This window comes from Mustela nivalis, assembly GCF_964662115.1.
Source record: "Mustela nivalis genome assembly, chromosome: 9".
NCBI classification, from domain to species: Eukaryota; Metazoa; Chordata; class Mammalia; order Carnivora; family Mustelidae; genus Mustela; species Mustela nivalis.
Genome location: NC_139028.1, coordinates 32,846,079 through 32,861,543, shown reverse-complemented (window position 1 = coordinate 32,861,543; position 15,465 = coordinate 32,846,079).

Genomic DNA, 15,465 nt, shown 5'->3' with positions numbered 1-15,465 from the left:
GGAAACCTTAAATCTTAATCTTAATCTGTGGTTTAAGGAGTATGAGGGGAAGGGGAACAGGATTGCTTTTGAGCCTTGTGGTTGTCTGGAAAGATTAGGTTTACACTAGAAAGTTTTGGTTGTCAAGGTGCAGAAGTGAGGAGACTAGTCCATTGTTCAGAGAGCCAGGTTATAAAACTTTCAAAACCTGAGAAGTAGCATAGTGGAAGGATCCTGAACTTTGCAAGCAGTCCAAAATCTAGTTCTAGCTCTACCCTTTATTAGTCATTTGGCCTTGAGAACCTTCAAACATGGTGAACTCACCTTCCACGTTTGAATGTAAGGATAAAAATAAACACTTTGAAGGGGTGCTGGAGGACAAATGCAATAATGTACATAAAGTACTTGGCTCATAGCAGGTGCTCCCAAAATATTTGTTCTTTCGTCTAAACCTTGAGGATTCCATCAGTGTTGTGTTTTAAAACATCACTTTAAACAATAGAAGCCTTTGTAAAACTGTCAGGCATTCTGCCTCAGAAGCTGTGAGATTCACAGGATGCAATCGGATATCATTTTAATACCTATATTAATTGTGTGGTCCTACTGGTCAGGAAAAATATGGAAAGAAGATAGAATTCCACCAATGTCAGAAGTCACTGGAACTAGAAGGAGAAGAAATTAATACATCCTAGACAAAGAAAAACGAGATCATGTCACGTGACAGCCCGAGTCAGTGGCAGGCTTGCATGAGTGGTCTGGGGCAGGGCTCAGTGGGATAAAATGAATGTGAGGAGGAGAGATACTCTGGTAAGTAGCCATGTGACCATACCAGTTTGCACAGCCGTATGCAAGCCCGACAGTCTGTAACAGGATGAAGTCCAGGCTTGGGTTACAAATAGGGCAGGCAGAAATCCAGGCTACAGTTCTAGCTAAAATCTCTGAATTCTCCCCAAATTGCTTGAGGTGGCATTCTTGTTTCCTTAGTGGATAAGCATCTTTCAAATCTGGGAAAATTTAGAATTAAGAATAGAAATGTTGAAGAGAATCACACTTAGAACATTAAAATTTTGTATTAAGAATAAATCTGTGCCTGTTTGGTAGTACAAGTATTTGTAATACTCAAGAGAAGTTGTTTAGCCTATTATAAAATATACTTGCACTAAAACACCTAATTTGAGGAGAGCCTGGGTGGCTCAGTTGGTTAAGTGACTGCCTTCAGCTCAGGTCATGATCCTGGAGTGCCAGGATCAAGTCCCACATCAGGCTCTCTGCTCACCAGGAAGTCTGTTTCTCCCGCTGACTTCTCTCCTCTCATGCTCTCTCTCTCTCATTCTCAAATAAATAAATAAAATCTTAAAAAAAAAAAAAACCTAATTTGAAATATATGTGTAATTTTGACTTATATATTTAAGTGTAATCTTTCTAAGGTTATGCACAGTATTGGAACTATTAAGAGTACTTAAGAATCACTATCTATCTATGTAAGTATGTTTTATTAAATTTATAAGAGTTACTTAGAAGCTGATAAAATTTATTTTGTCAAGATATTGATGGACTTCAAATGAAATTAGAATATTCAATTCATAAATGGAGTTAAAAAGCTTAGAGATATATAAGTCTTTAAGTGGGCCTAATTATTAATAAAAAGACTTACTTAAAGTAATTGATATTTACTGAACTTGTAAATAGAATAATAAGATTTGTAAATTGAACTTTAAGGAAAAACTAGGAAAAACTTTCTGAATTTATAACTTTAATAAATTAAATGTCAACTTTTAAAAACCAAAGATGGGGGCAACTGGGTGGCTCAGTCAGTTAAGTGTTTGCCTTCGGCTCAGGTCATGATCCCAGAGTCCTGGGATCAAGCCCCACATCAGGCTCCCTTCTCTGCGGGGAGCCTACTTCTCCCTCTTCGTGCTGCTCCCCTTTCTTGTACTCTTTCTCTGTCTCTCTCTGTCAAATAAATAAATAAAATCTTTAAAAATGAATAAATAAATAAACCACGCCTCTGGATAATATTTTCTGTACATGAAATATTTGCTGTTCCTGAGGGTAGAAAAAGGAATCTCCTGTTCAAGGGGATGGAGGAAATGAAATCTTAAGAAATAAATCAGAATAGGGGCGCCTGGGTGGCTCAGTGGGTTAAAGCCTCTGCCTTCGGCTCAGGGTCCTGGGATCGAGCCCCACAACGGGCTCTCTGCTCAGCAGGGAACCTGCTTCCTCCTCTCTCTCTTTCTGCCTGCCTCTCTGCCTACTTGTGATCTCTATCTGCCAAATAAATAAATAAAAACTTTTTTAAAAAGAAATAAAGAAATCAGAATAAATAAAACAGATACTCCAACTGAATGAAGAGTAAGGGCTGAGCCTGAATCCAGCTTACTGGTCGACCTCTTGGCTTCTCTCAATGCCAGACTAATGCACATCCCACCACCCCTGCCCTCTTCAATCCGTGCACATTTGGCTTACATCTACCCAGTGGGGAGAGAAGCTGAGTAGCAGAGGGCAGGTCCATGGGCGGGGGGGAGAGGGGGGGACATACCAAGGAATGTAAAGATCATGAGCTTTGAATTCACACAGATGTGAGTTCGAGTAAGTCTCTGAGAACTTAGAAAAAGTATCTAAATTCTCAGAGGTTCAGTTTCCTCTTCTCTAAAGTAGAATTTTTTAAATGCCTATGCCAAGGGTCATTAAGAAAAGTGTATGTAGGGGCATCAGGGTGGCTCAGTCAGTTAAGCTTCTCCCTTCAGCTCAGGTCATGATCCCAGAATCCTGGGATCAAGCCCCACATCAGGCTCCCTTTACCTGCCACTCTACCTACTTGTGCTCTCTCTGTCAAGTAAATATTTTCTTTTTAATCTTAAAAAATAAAATAAAAAATGAAGAATTTAAAAAAAGAAAAGTATATGTAATCTTATATTTTCTTAACTTTCACCACTAGCCAATGAGAGTATGATTGTGAGTGAGACACAACCTTGCCCTCAAGAATAGCTAAAGTGATGATTGCATTTATGATTAGTGCTCAACCGAAGGCTGCTACACCTATAGCTTATCATCACATGGAGGAAACCAACACCATCATTAAAGTCAGAACGATGTGGGTTAGAGCCTAGCAATGCCACTTACTAGCTATGTATCTGTGGCCTCTGATCCTGTTTCCTCTTCTGCAAATGAGGACAAGTGATGAAGGAATCAAACAAGATGGTATGCGTATAATAACATCTGGCACAGTGCCCAGTATACATAGGAGATTCTCATTGTATTATATATCTTATATGCATATGATAGGTTTCTCCTGGCCCCACTGTACTGCTCAAAAACCCCAAAATACAGGGCTAACCTCAGGTCAATGTCTTGTTGACCTCCAGGGATAGAGAGAATTTTGGAATTGCTGCTGGCCAGAAAGCCTGGCATTCTTTCCTATACCCATGGCCCTGACTGACCCTGAAGAACCAAGCTGTTAGGCTGGAACAGATAGACCAACATCTGGTTCCGTTCAAAGTTTCTCTCCATTTTGCGTCCTCAGAAGTTCATATAAAAGTTTGCATCTATACTTGCCCACTGCTGACCCCAGGTCTTTTTCTTCCAAAATTTCCTAGTAGAGATATTGGCTGTGACCATCACATTGCACTCATTTTTCTAGGCACCTGTATAACTTCACACATCAGATTTAAGGACTCAAGTGTAATAGGTCTTTAGGAGTGTTGTGATGGCTAGTCGGTCCAGAGTTCAAACCCCAGAAAGATGCTCCTCCTATCAGCAAGATACTCATGTAGGGAAGATATTTCTTTTTAGAACTTCCATTCCTAGGCACAATCTTCTGACCCAGGTAGCTCAAGTTTGAATCCTGGGACTCATGGAACAAAATTCTCAGTAGTGCTTTGTGCCACAAACATCTTGCCAGGTCTTGCCAGGTTCCCCTGGTGGGAAATGTAGGAGAGGAACAATTTCCCTTTTTTTCCCTTCTAGATTCTTTGGCTGGACTAATAATTAAATTGAGATAAGACAGATTAACTGGAGAAAAACAAATACATTTTATTTTCTACATACAGGAACCCTGCAGCTCTGTGGCAAAAAGACAGTCAAGCAATTGAGGTTTATATGTCATCCTGAGCTAAGGAAAGGGAGAAGGGATCTTGGGCTTCAAAGGGAAGGAAGACAATCCACAGGAAGATGGGAAGAGCAAATGTTTGGGGTTAAAAAAAAAAAAGTTCATTTTGCCCTGCACAGACAATGGAACAGAGAGAGGAATCCTAACAGACAGGCCCCTCCAAACTCCTCCTAGTCTACCACACCTAGCCCAGACTCCTCGTTGTTATCTCTGGTGATACCCTCTATGGAAACAGACCCCCCAACTAAATTCTTTTAGGCAGTTAAGGGAGAGGTAAAAAGCTCTTCCTGAGTCTTTCAGGCCTTGATTGTCCAGTTTGAAATAATCCACATGCCAAAGTGGCACATTCTCCAATAGCCTACCCTAAACTCCATCAAAAGCAAGCCAGCAAACCATGGCTCCCCATCAGATTTCCAATTTCTCCTCTCCCATGTTTCCCACTTATACCCAAAAGGAGTGATCCAGTCATTTTTTCAGAAAGGCTACCCTGACACCTGAACCCTCTGAGCCAAGAAACGGTTCCTTCTGTCCAGAGAAAGAGAGAGAGCTTACAATGGATGTTTGCTTTGCTGTCTGCTTCCAATCACGCTTCCAGTAATGATACCTGGAATTTTCTCTGAGGAACCCCTCTCCACTCTCAGTCCAGATACTTGGGTAAAGCTGCCAGGGCGAGCCTGGAGAAGAGTCTTAGTCAGCCTGGAGTTCCATAACAAAATACCACAGATTAAGTGGATTAAGCAATGAGAATTTATTTCCTACAGTCTGGAGGTAGGGAAGCCCAGGACTAAGATGCCAATCAATTTGGTTCCCCATGAGGCTTCTCTTCTTGGCTCGTAGATGGCTGCCTTCTCACTACTATATCCTTACGTGGCAGAATGAGAAAGCTTTGTAGTCTCTTCTTATTAAGGCACTAATCTCATCATGAGGACCCTATCCTTGTGACCACATCTAAATTTATATCTCCAAGGGGTGCTTGGGTGGCTCAGTGGGTTAAAGCCTCTGCCTTCGGCTCAGGTCATGATCCCAGGGTCCTGGGATCGAGCCCTACATGAGGCTCTCTGCTCAGCAGTGGGGGCTCTCTCTCTGCCTGCCTCTCTGCCTACTTGTGATCTCTGTCTCTCAAATTAAAAAAAAAAAAAAAAAACCTTTAAATTAATATCTCCAAATACCATCATACTAAAGGTTAAAGTTTCAACATATAAACTAATGCTGAAGGGAACCATCTCAGACTGCAGCAGAAAGCCCCACACTTTCCCCACTCTAGTGCCTGGTTCAGAGCCAAACAAAGAACATAGAGTCAAAGAAGCCAAGTCCTTCCTTGACAGAAACCTCAGACAATGAGGCTTCAGCTGTAGACAGGCATCTCTACACCACACAGAGGACAGAAAAGCTAAAAGAAAGAGAGAACAAGTCCTAATGACACCTGGCCTGAAGCCAGACTGACCTTACCCATCTACATGCTTTAAATTTTGTGAGGCAAAAAAATCCCTCTTGGCAATTTAGGATAAGCTTTTATGACTTGCAACCAAAAAAGTCCTAACTTCTGCAGATCTCTACCAATTCATCCAGTGGTGTGCTAATGAGAACTTCATGAGAACCACTTGTTAAAATTTCAGGAATTGTAAAAACCAGGTGTTAAACATGGCCATTATTAATAGTTAAGTCATGCAAACTTATGACCAAATCAATAATATTTGTAGAAGGTAATAAATACTCAAAACCCCTCACTTCCTAATAAGTTTACAGTCACTGGTACTTTGATTTGTTTCCAAACAAACTACTGTGTGCACACGGGGCTGTAGAGAGGTAGGCTGCTCTGCACCTCTTCCCAGCTCTGTATTCAGTGGTATCACTTTAGAAGTTGGAAATTAACAGGGTGGAAGTCCTTTCACCACAAAAATTGACCAGTTCTGCAAATCAAGGCCTGACTTATCAGTTCGTTGATTGCCAGGGGTTAAGGAAATAGTGCTGAGTGTGTCAATAATGTAGCTTAGGTTGAAAGTGCTTCATGTCTGTTGTCGTTAAACTTGTGACCAGCACAAAAACTTGAGGAATATTCTTCCAGTATTTGAAAGTCTTATTTGACTGAGCAAAGCATATTACAGCCACTGCCCTGGCCTGGCAGCCCTATGCTAGTCTTCAGAAATTAAAATGAACAGGACACAGACAGACCTGTGGTCAGGGAGCTCAGAGCTCAGGGTGTTTTGTTCTAAGCCAAGTACTACAGAAGAGACAGCAGTAAAAGACATTGCATCTGTCATCAAGAAGCGTATAATTTAATTGTAAAGAGAAGCCCAGGACACAGAAAACACAGCAGAGTCTTTAAGTCAGGGATGACAAATATCTATTATGCATGCCTCCTCCTCCTCCCTGTTCACACATAGGTGAACAAGGGCCGGCACTCTGCCCTGAGCTAGAATGCGGCTCCAGCATCCTTCCCAAGAGAGCACTCCAGGCAGCCACCGCTGCGCTCATCATGGGTGCGATCACACAGGAGTACAAACCATGGGACAGCCCAGTTTCGAAGTTCAGAGGCGAGAGCAGCCGGAGCAGCCAGAGCTGTGTTACCTCAACAAGGCTTCACGGAAAAGAAACTTGAAAAGGGTATTGGAGGATGAGGAAGGAACTTGTTAGCAATGCAAAGTCCCAGGCCCCACCCCACGTCTCCTGAGTTAGGAATTCAGATAGTGGCCCCAGGACTCTTGTTGTTACAAGTCCTCCAGGTGGTTCTAACATCCACTGACATGTAAGAACCACCGGACTATGCCCTGCCGCCTTCTCCAGGGGTTTTCTCTCACATGTCGTTTCACTCACGTTGATCCTTACAGCATCGCCATGCAGTAGGTAGGCAAGCTAGAACATTTATCTTTCTTACATGGGTGAGAAGGACAGTTCAAAGACATTAGTGGACTCACCCTAGACCACGCTGCTGATGTGCAGCAGAGCCTGGGCTGCAGCCAGCTCTCCGGGTGCCAGAGCAGTGTTATTTCCATCAGCCCTAAGGAAAGAGCATAACGATGGTAGGATTCCCCCACAGCCCCCAGCCTTCTAATTTCCTCTCTCACCTTCCCAAGGAGTTGGCCAGCGTCCTGACAACAGGCTGTGAAGAAAAGCCCTGTGGGGTGATGACAGCTGCCTGACAGAAGGAAGGTGATAGGGCTTGGTGCAGGGCCCCCACCATGCTCATACCTGCAAGGACTGAAAGTGAACTTCGAAGCCAGCACCACCCAGCCGGGCCCAGGCATCCAAAAGCCTCAGCTCATCAGATGCCACGGCCCAGAGCTGGCTAATGGCAAGAATGTGGAAACTCAGCCTCCAATGAACCCCAGGAATGGAGCCATGAAAGCTGGTCCAGGATCCAGACATTTGTGCCAAGACCTCTCAGGCAGAAGTGATCAGGTTTAAAGAGGAACTCTCTCCAATCCAAAGCCAAGCGGACAGGTCAGCCTGTGGGGGTGGAAAGGGCATGGTCTCTCAAGTCCCACACACCTGGGTTTAAAATCAGTTCCACTATTTACAAGCTCCACAGGGCAGACTCCTTACCCTCTCTGAGGCAATCTCTTCCTATGCAAAGTAGGGACACAAATACCCTCAGCTTGTGTGAAGGAAGCAAAATAATAGGCAAAAGTGCTGGCAGAGGCCTGGGCCATTTCCTTCCCTCACTCTTCCCTTTGGGAGTCTTCTTTCTCCATCTCCATGGATCCTGAGAAGGGAATGCCAAGTTGCTAATGAACCAGGCTAAAGGGGAACAGCTCTGCCTAGAGCAGAAGACAACCTCTAAAAGTACCTTCTAGCATTAGATCATAAATCTGTCCTATGTTGAAACTGTATTTGTGGGCTGTTAGCTCTGTTAAGAGTGTATCTTACTGCTTTATCCAGCATTCAGCACTCACTATGCACAATAATGAGCTGCTTTGTAACTTATGCAATATTGGGCATGAAGAAATTAATCAGGAATTCGCCAGAATTCTCCAATCATCTGAAATGAATCAGTTATTCTCAGTAATCAGTAATTCTCTGGCAAACTATATCCACATGGCCAAATCCAGCCAAGCGCTTCTTTTTGTAAATAAAGTTTTATTGGAACACAGCCATGCTCATTTATCCACATATTATCTATGGCTGCTTTCACACTACAAAGACAGGGTTGGACTGCAAGGGCTGAAATATTTACTGTCTGGCCCTTTACAGAAAATTACCCACCCCTGCTCCAAAAGCAAGCATAGATAAACTGAACTGTTGCAGTTCAAGTTCTCCAAGAAGTAGACTCTGAGAAAGAGTTTAGAGTTCAGGATGTTAAATAGGGAATGCCTCTGGGATCCACACCTCTGGAAGGGAGAGAAAGGAAGCGGCAGTGGGCACAGGGAGAAGTCTGGCTGCGATGCTGGTCCAATAGCCTCAGCTGACTCCATGGGACATACTGGAGCAAATAACCCCTCAGAGTTGGCCTCCAATGGACCCAAAAGAGCTGCACTTTTACCCTCTGCCTCAATCGGTTATTGGAAGTGGGCAAACCCCTGGAATGCGTGCCCACGGGTGAGGCAACTCCCAAAGGGGCTGAGTGCTGGAGGCTGTCTGCTGACATCACTCCCAGAACCAAGGGCAACAAATCCTCCCTTGCATCTCCATGCCCAGCACAGCCACCCAAGCTTGCTTGCTTGCTTCTTTAATATGGAATGCTTCACAAATTTATGTGTTATCCTTATGCAGGGGCCATGTTAATCTTCTCTGCATCATTCCAATTTTAGTAAATGTGCTGTTGAAGCGAACACCACCAGAGCTTTTTTAAAGTTTTCCTCCACCACCTTCCAGAAGTGCCCCCCACCTCTACACCAGGGAGTCCGCTATCTTCTGAACCCCCTATGGAAGTGGTGGGTGGCATCAGTGGGATACAAAGTCAAAGTGGACACAGGGTGCTCAGAATAACAATTAAAATATCACCTTAAATTTATTCCCAGTAATATTCTAGAAAAATTTTATGTCTGTAAGCTTTATTGGACATCACAGAGAAACAGGCTATGCATCTATAAATGCCATTCTCAGGAAAAGTGACTTCCTATCAGAATAACACTCAGATTTTTTTATAGAATGATTAGATCTAAGATATATAAAATGTCTTATATTAAAAAATAAAAAATGAGAGATAAGATAAAAAAATGCCACTGCTTATTAGTGCAATAACACAAGAACAAGAGATTTTGAGTCTACAAACCTAGGTTCAGTTCTCCTCCTGCCATTTACTCTGGACAATCTCTTTACCCTCCCAATGTACTTGGTCGTCTGTAAGATGGGACCCTGATACTCCACACCTCACAGTGTTCTCACAGAATCAGAAGAAATTATATATGTGAACCAGTGTTGACATCTGGAAAGTCTTCAAAAAATATTTTTGTCTATCTTCTGAAGCACCTCCTTCATCGCTATCTTGAAGTTCTATTCAGATATTTAATTGCTTTAGTTCTTCTTTTTTGTAGTTCTTCTCTGGTCTTACCAAGTATACCATCAATATTTTGTCATATACAGAACAGGTATTTTATTTTTTTTTAATATTTTATTTATTGACAGAGAGAGAGAGATCACAAGTAGGCAGAGAGGCAAGCAGAGAGAGAGGAGGAAGCAGGCTCTCTGCTGAGAAGAGAGCCCGATGCGGGGCTTGATCCCAGGACCCTGAGATCATGACCCGAGCCGAAGGCAGAGGCTTAACCCACTGAGCCACCCAGGCGCCCCCAGAACAGGTATTTTAAAATATGTTTTATTACCTCTTAGTCTACCTACAAATATAAATATACATGCCCACCTGTATTATACATACAAATATCAGCCCCATTCGATATTTCCTTCCCAAGACAAATATCCCAGAGAATAGATAGGCATTGATAGTCACAACTTTTGGCAAAGGATGCTGGAGAAAATATCAGTGAACATTCAAAGTCCTACCTCTTCATAGCCCTGCCCCCACTGACAAGCGCATGAGGTCTCAGCAACCTCTGGGAGCCTAGTGAATGGGCTAGCATACTGAAGTTTTGTCCCACCCTGTTTTCCTGAGCTATAAGTGGCCAGGGATACTATAGTAAGATCTAGGGCTTAACTCCATTCTGTCTTGGGTCTCCATTGGCACACCTGTTCGTGAATGAGTCATTTTCCTTTCTGCATTTCTTCTTCTCTCTCTCAGGCTAACTCTTCACTCCATGAATGAACATAATAATATATATCACTTGTTTCTTGGGTGGCATTAGCCAAGAGGGAGAGAATACCATAGTAATAGGATAACCAGCATTACTCACATTCTGCCCACTTCCATTTAATCTGTCAAAATCTCCATTTATCATGAAAAGTCCCACATAACAGTTATGGGAGTTCTGAGAAAGTGCTTACTCACTACGGTATTCCCCAGCCCTCTCAGCTACTATGGGGTTCCTTCATTTTCTTTCTTTTTTGCTCTAAGTCCGAAAAGCTCCATGAAGATGACTTGGCTCCGCTCATGAATATCTGGTGAAGTCCTTCTGGGCCAATGTCAAGAACGGGGGATGGATGCCAGTGATGCTGCAGTCCAACCTGAGGAAAATCATTCCCTACAACCTGTTACCAAAGCAGGACTGTCTGCTCCTCCTCAGTCTCTTAAGACTTTTATCCCAGCTCTCTTTCAGTTTCTATCCTTCATTGTCTTTCAGCTGCCATCCCCTCTCCTCTCTCCTTAGCAATCAGGGGCAGCTCCTACAGTGGAAGGGATTGGCCCTAGACAACTGTCTGAGTTTCAGACTCCATCCACTCCAAAGAACCAACCTTCTCACAGGCACTTGCACACCATCAGTGGGCCGGGCATGCACACCCAGGCTCCATCTTCCCTCATAAGAACTCTGGGTCCTTGCCGCCACACATGCCCACCCAATTGACCAACATTTATTAACTACACAGGCAGGCCCAGAGTCAGACAGTACATAACTGAAACCCTAAAGGGGCATGTCTTTATACTTTTGGGGCCTCTTCCTTTACCTGGGCATTCAATCATTCAACAAGGATATTTCACAGCTACTGTGAAAGAGATATTAAGCTCTGTGTGATCAAAGATGAATAGAACACAGTAGCTGTTGCCTTCACTGGGCTTATAACCTAGTAGCAGATATAGGAAGTTCACAAAAGCCATAATACAAAACAAAAGACATCAAGTGCTATAAGAGGGGTACAAAATGTTTCTAGTATTCAGAAAAAGAAGAGTGCATTTATTAAGCACTTTCTATTGTCAAGCATATCTAAATCCCAGAGAGAGAAGGAGGGACAGAGAATAGTATGTACATATGAGTATATTTACAATATGCATATTATAAATCATAATAGTGTATATATATTTCCCATTTGAAGTTTATTATACCCCACTTTAGAGGTGAACATCTCCATCTCAAACTGATTCAGTAACTTGTTCAGAAAAGGATCTCTCTCAATGGGAACATCTGGAAAGTTTCAATAAAAGAAGTGTCATCTCAACTGATTCTTAAAGATTTGGTGGAATTTTAATTCATATGTATGATCTTTAGTACAAAGGTAATACATTTTCATTGTGGAGATTTTAAAAATATGGAAAAGCACAAACATGCAAGTTTTAAAAAAAAAAGTCCAGAAGTGCTCCACATCACTTGGCATCAGGGAAATACAAATCAAAACCACAATGAGATACCACCTCACACCAGTCAGAACAGCTGAAATTAGCAAGTCAGGAAATGACAGGTGTTGGTGAGGTTGCAGAGAAGAGGAACCCTCCTACACTGTTGGTGGGAATGCAAGCTGGTGCAGCCACTCTGGAAAACAGCATGGAGGTTCCTCAAAAAGTTGAAAACAGAGCTACCCTATGACCCAACAATTGCACTACTGGGTATTTACCCTAAAGATACAAATGTAGTGATCCTAAGGGGCACATGCACCCAAATGTTTATAGTATCAATGTCCATAATAGCCAAACTGTGGAAAGAACCTAGAAGTCCATCAGCAGATGAGTGTATAAAGAAGATGTGTTGTATATATGCAATGGAATACTATGCAGCCATCAAAAGAAATGAAATCTTGCCATTTGCGATGACATGGATGGAACCAGAGGATATTATGCTGAGCAAAATAAGTCAATCAGAGAAAGACAATTATTATATGATCTCCCTGATATGAGGAATTTAAGAGGCAAAGTTGAGGGCTTGAGGGTAGGGAAGGAAAAAATAAAACAAGATGGGATTGGGCAGGAGAAAAACCATAAGAAACTCTTAATCTCACAAAACAAACTGAGGGTTGCCAGGGGGAGGGGAGTATGGAGAGGGTGGTTGGGTTATGGACATTGGGGAAGGTATGTGCTATGGTGAGTTCTGTGAAGTGGAAGCCTGATGATTCACAGACCTATACCCCTGGGGCTAATAATACATTATATTTTAATTAAAAAAAAAAAAGTCCGTAAGTCCCACCACCTCCATATAAATACACCATCAACATTTTGGTGCACATCCTTATAAACATTTCTCTACTAATCGCCACATCTAAAAGACCAATTGGGACTATACTGTTTATTCACCTGCATTTTTATAAATGACATTCCACCTTATCTTCACAATAGCTCTAAAGTAAGGAGTGTTATCAATCCCATTTTATAAGAATAGCTTGAGGTACAGAGAGTTTAGGTTATCCAAGTCATGAGACCGAGCCAAAATGCACATCCCAAATGTCTTTCTCCAGAATCCATACTTAGCTTCCACCAGCTGCCTCCCAGCCCAAGAGATGTGCCATGGAGATGGCAGGGCATGGAGAGAAAAGGTAGAAATCACTGGGAGGGATTAGTCTTAAGAAATCAGGATTCCGGCATCCAAACCCCAGCTGTATCCTGCCCCACAGACAAGGAAATGCAACCCTGTAGACAACAGAAGAGGGTCTTTGAGACAAAGGAGGAACAGTGGGCACATTTCTTCTTGGTACTGTTGGGATCCTTGATTGAGATTTGGTGACTTCTTCTATCTAGGGCATAAAGGATGGGAGAAATTTTTAAATGACTCTAATTTTTCTACCCTGATTAGTTGGAAGAAGACTGGTCCCATAAATAACACCAACTTTATAGCCTCTTTAATAATACATGTAACCTTCTACTAGGCAAAAACTAGTCCCTCAATTTAGACTCAGGACTCTACGCACTGTGTGATCCAGTGAGGTCTCATCAAATCTATAATCCAGGTCACTAAGGAGACCTGGCCCTAGCTAAATCTCTCATGAGAGCCAGGCTGGGGGCTGGAGCACTTCATCTGTGCAAGCCCCAGCTTCCCAGCACTGTGCTTTCCCATAGTGGCTTCTCTATAACAGCTAGGCATGTGGAATAGGCACCAGATTAAAATGTGGTCAAGCAGGATGGTTCCCTCCCCAATCCACACCAAGTGGACTTTGGTTCTGCCTAGCAGGGATGGGAAAAACAAGATTTCACCAAAAGAAAAGAAGAAATCAAAACATAAAATGTACCTCTTCCCTGGGCTGCATGTTCCTGGCTTGACTTATATCACTTACATAACAGTGATATTATATTTTAGAACAGCACAGAGAGTTTCAGGCAAGGCCAGAAATGCCAGCCTGGGATTTGGTCCCCTAGAGTGCTGACACCAAAAGAAAGGGAAGGAACATGGCTGAGTGGGAGTCAGGAATGTCTCTTCTGATTACAGCATCCAGACCCCAGACGCACCCTGCCCCACAGACAAGGAAATGCAACCCTGTAGACAACAGTAGAAGGGGGACTTTGAGACAAAGAAGGAAGAGTGGGCACATTTCTGGTTGGGACCATCAGGAATCCTTGAACCCTTTGCAGATCTGGCTGACAGTTCATCTTCGAAGGAAAAAAACAGTGATTCACTGGACAAAGAGTTCTGGTTCAACTACTGGCTGAATACGCAGCACCTAACTCCACCATCCACAGCCCCTAAGCCCAAGATAATTTATTTTGTTTATTTTTTCTATCAGGTTTTCTAAACCTTGCCACACTCCAGAAATTTACCCTCAGGGAGCTAATTTTTACATAATTGTTAGTTTGTTTCCTTTCTCTTTCTTTCTTTCTTGCTCTTTCTTTCTTTCTTTCTTTAAATCAAAGTTGCTCTCCATTTCTGGATGATATTTGATGACCTGCATCAGTAGAAAACATTAGCTTTGCCCTCTTTGACTCTGAAAACTTGGCAACAGAGTCAAATTCTCTCTAGGTCTCTCTAGTGTGAAACTTCCTGTAATCCTTTTCCCTAACACATACCACAAATCACTCACAAAGATGCTTCGGAGAGAAGGCCAGGCCCTTACAAATATCCTACAGAGAGGCTTCTTCAGTCCTGTTTCTTCTAAATTTTTTCAGTTTCTGATCCCCCTTTGCTCTTTCCTCTACATTTTATCACATTGAATCAAACCAGTGTGTCCTCGACAATACTGGGACACATAAGTGCCCAATATGTATTGATAGGAGTAATTTGAATGAATCCCTACCCATCTTTTTCTTTTTCATTCTTTCTCTTTAATGTCTTTATCACTGACTCCATATTTGATGGGCTTCCAACTGAGCTCTACACCTGCTCACTGAAACTGAGCCACTCACCCCTTACCTATACCAGTGTCTAACACCACTTTTATTGAAAGTTTCTTTTTTTTTTTTAAACATTTTATTTATTTGTCAGAGAGAGAAAGAGAGCACAAGCAAGGGGAGCTGCAGGCAGAGGGAGAAGCAGGCTCCCAGCTGAACAGGGAACCCAGTGTGGGACTTGATCCCAGGACCTGGGATCATGACCTGAGCCAAAGGCAGACGCTTAACCCAGGCTCCCATTATCAAAATGTTCTTAACAAAACAAACTTCATTGCACCCATACCAACAAACGCCCATTTTCCTTTTTACATTAATACTAAATAATTATTGACTACCTACCCTGTTCTGGGCATCATTCTAACAAAACAGATAAAGTCCCCAATTTAAAGGAGCTTACATTCTAGTAGCAGGAGACAAACAATAAGCAAATAGATTAACCAATAAATAATAAGCTCAGAAGAAAAACAAAACAGAGTCAAGGGACAAAGTGATAGGGTTGGCTAGGCCTTTCCCAAGCCTTAGTAAAAATTATCACTTGTCCTCATATTTGTCAAATGCCTGAGCCTCTCAGTCCTTTGGCAGCAGTCACGGATGCACTGAGAGAATAGATCCACAGCATCTGTTTCTGCCAACCAACCTTCAAATGGGAAGAGTAACAGTGTCCACTTTACAAGGACTGAACGAAGTAGGTAATCCTTGTAAAGTGCTTAATGTAGTGTCTGGTACACAAAGCATACTAAGTAAAGGGCAGCCAGAAAAAAACAGAAAAGAGCAGGAGCTGCCTTGGGCAAAGGCCATCTCATTTGCA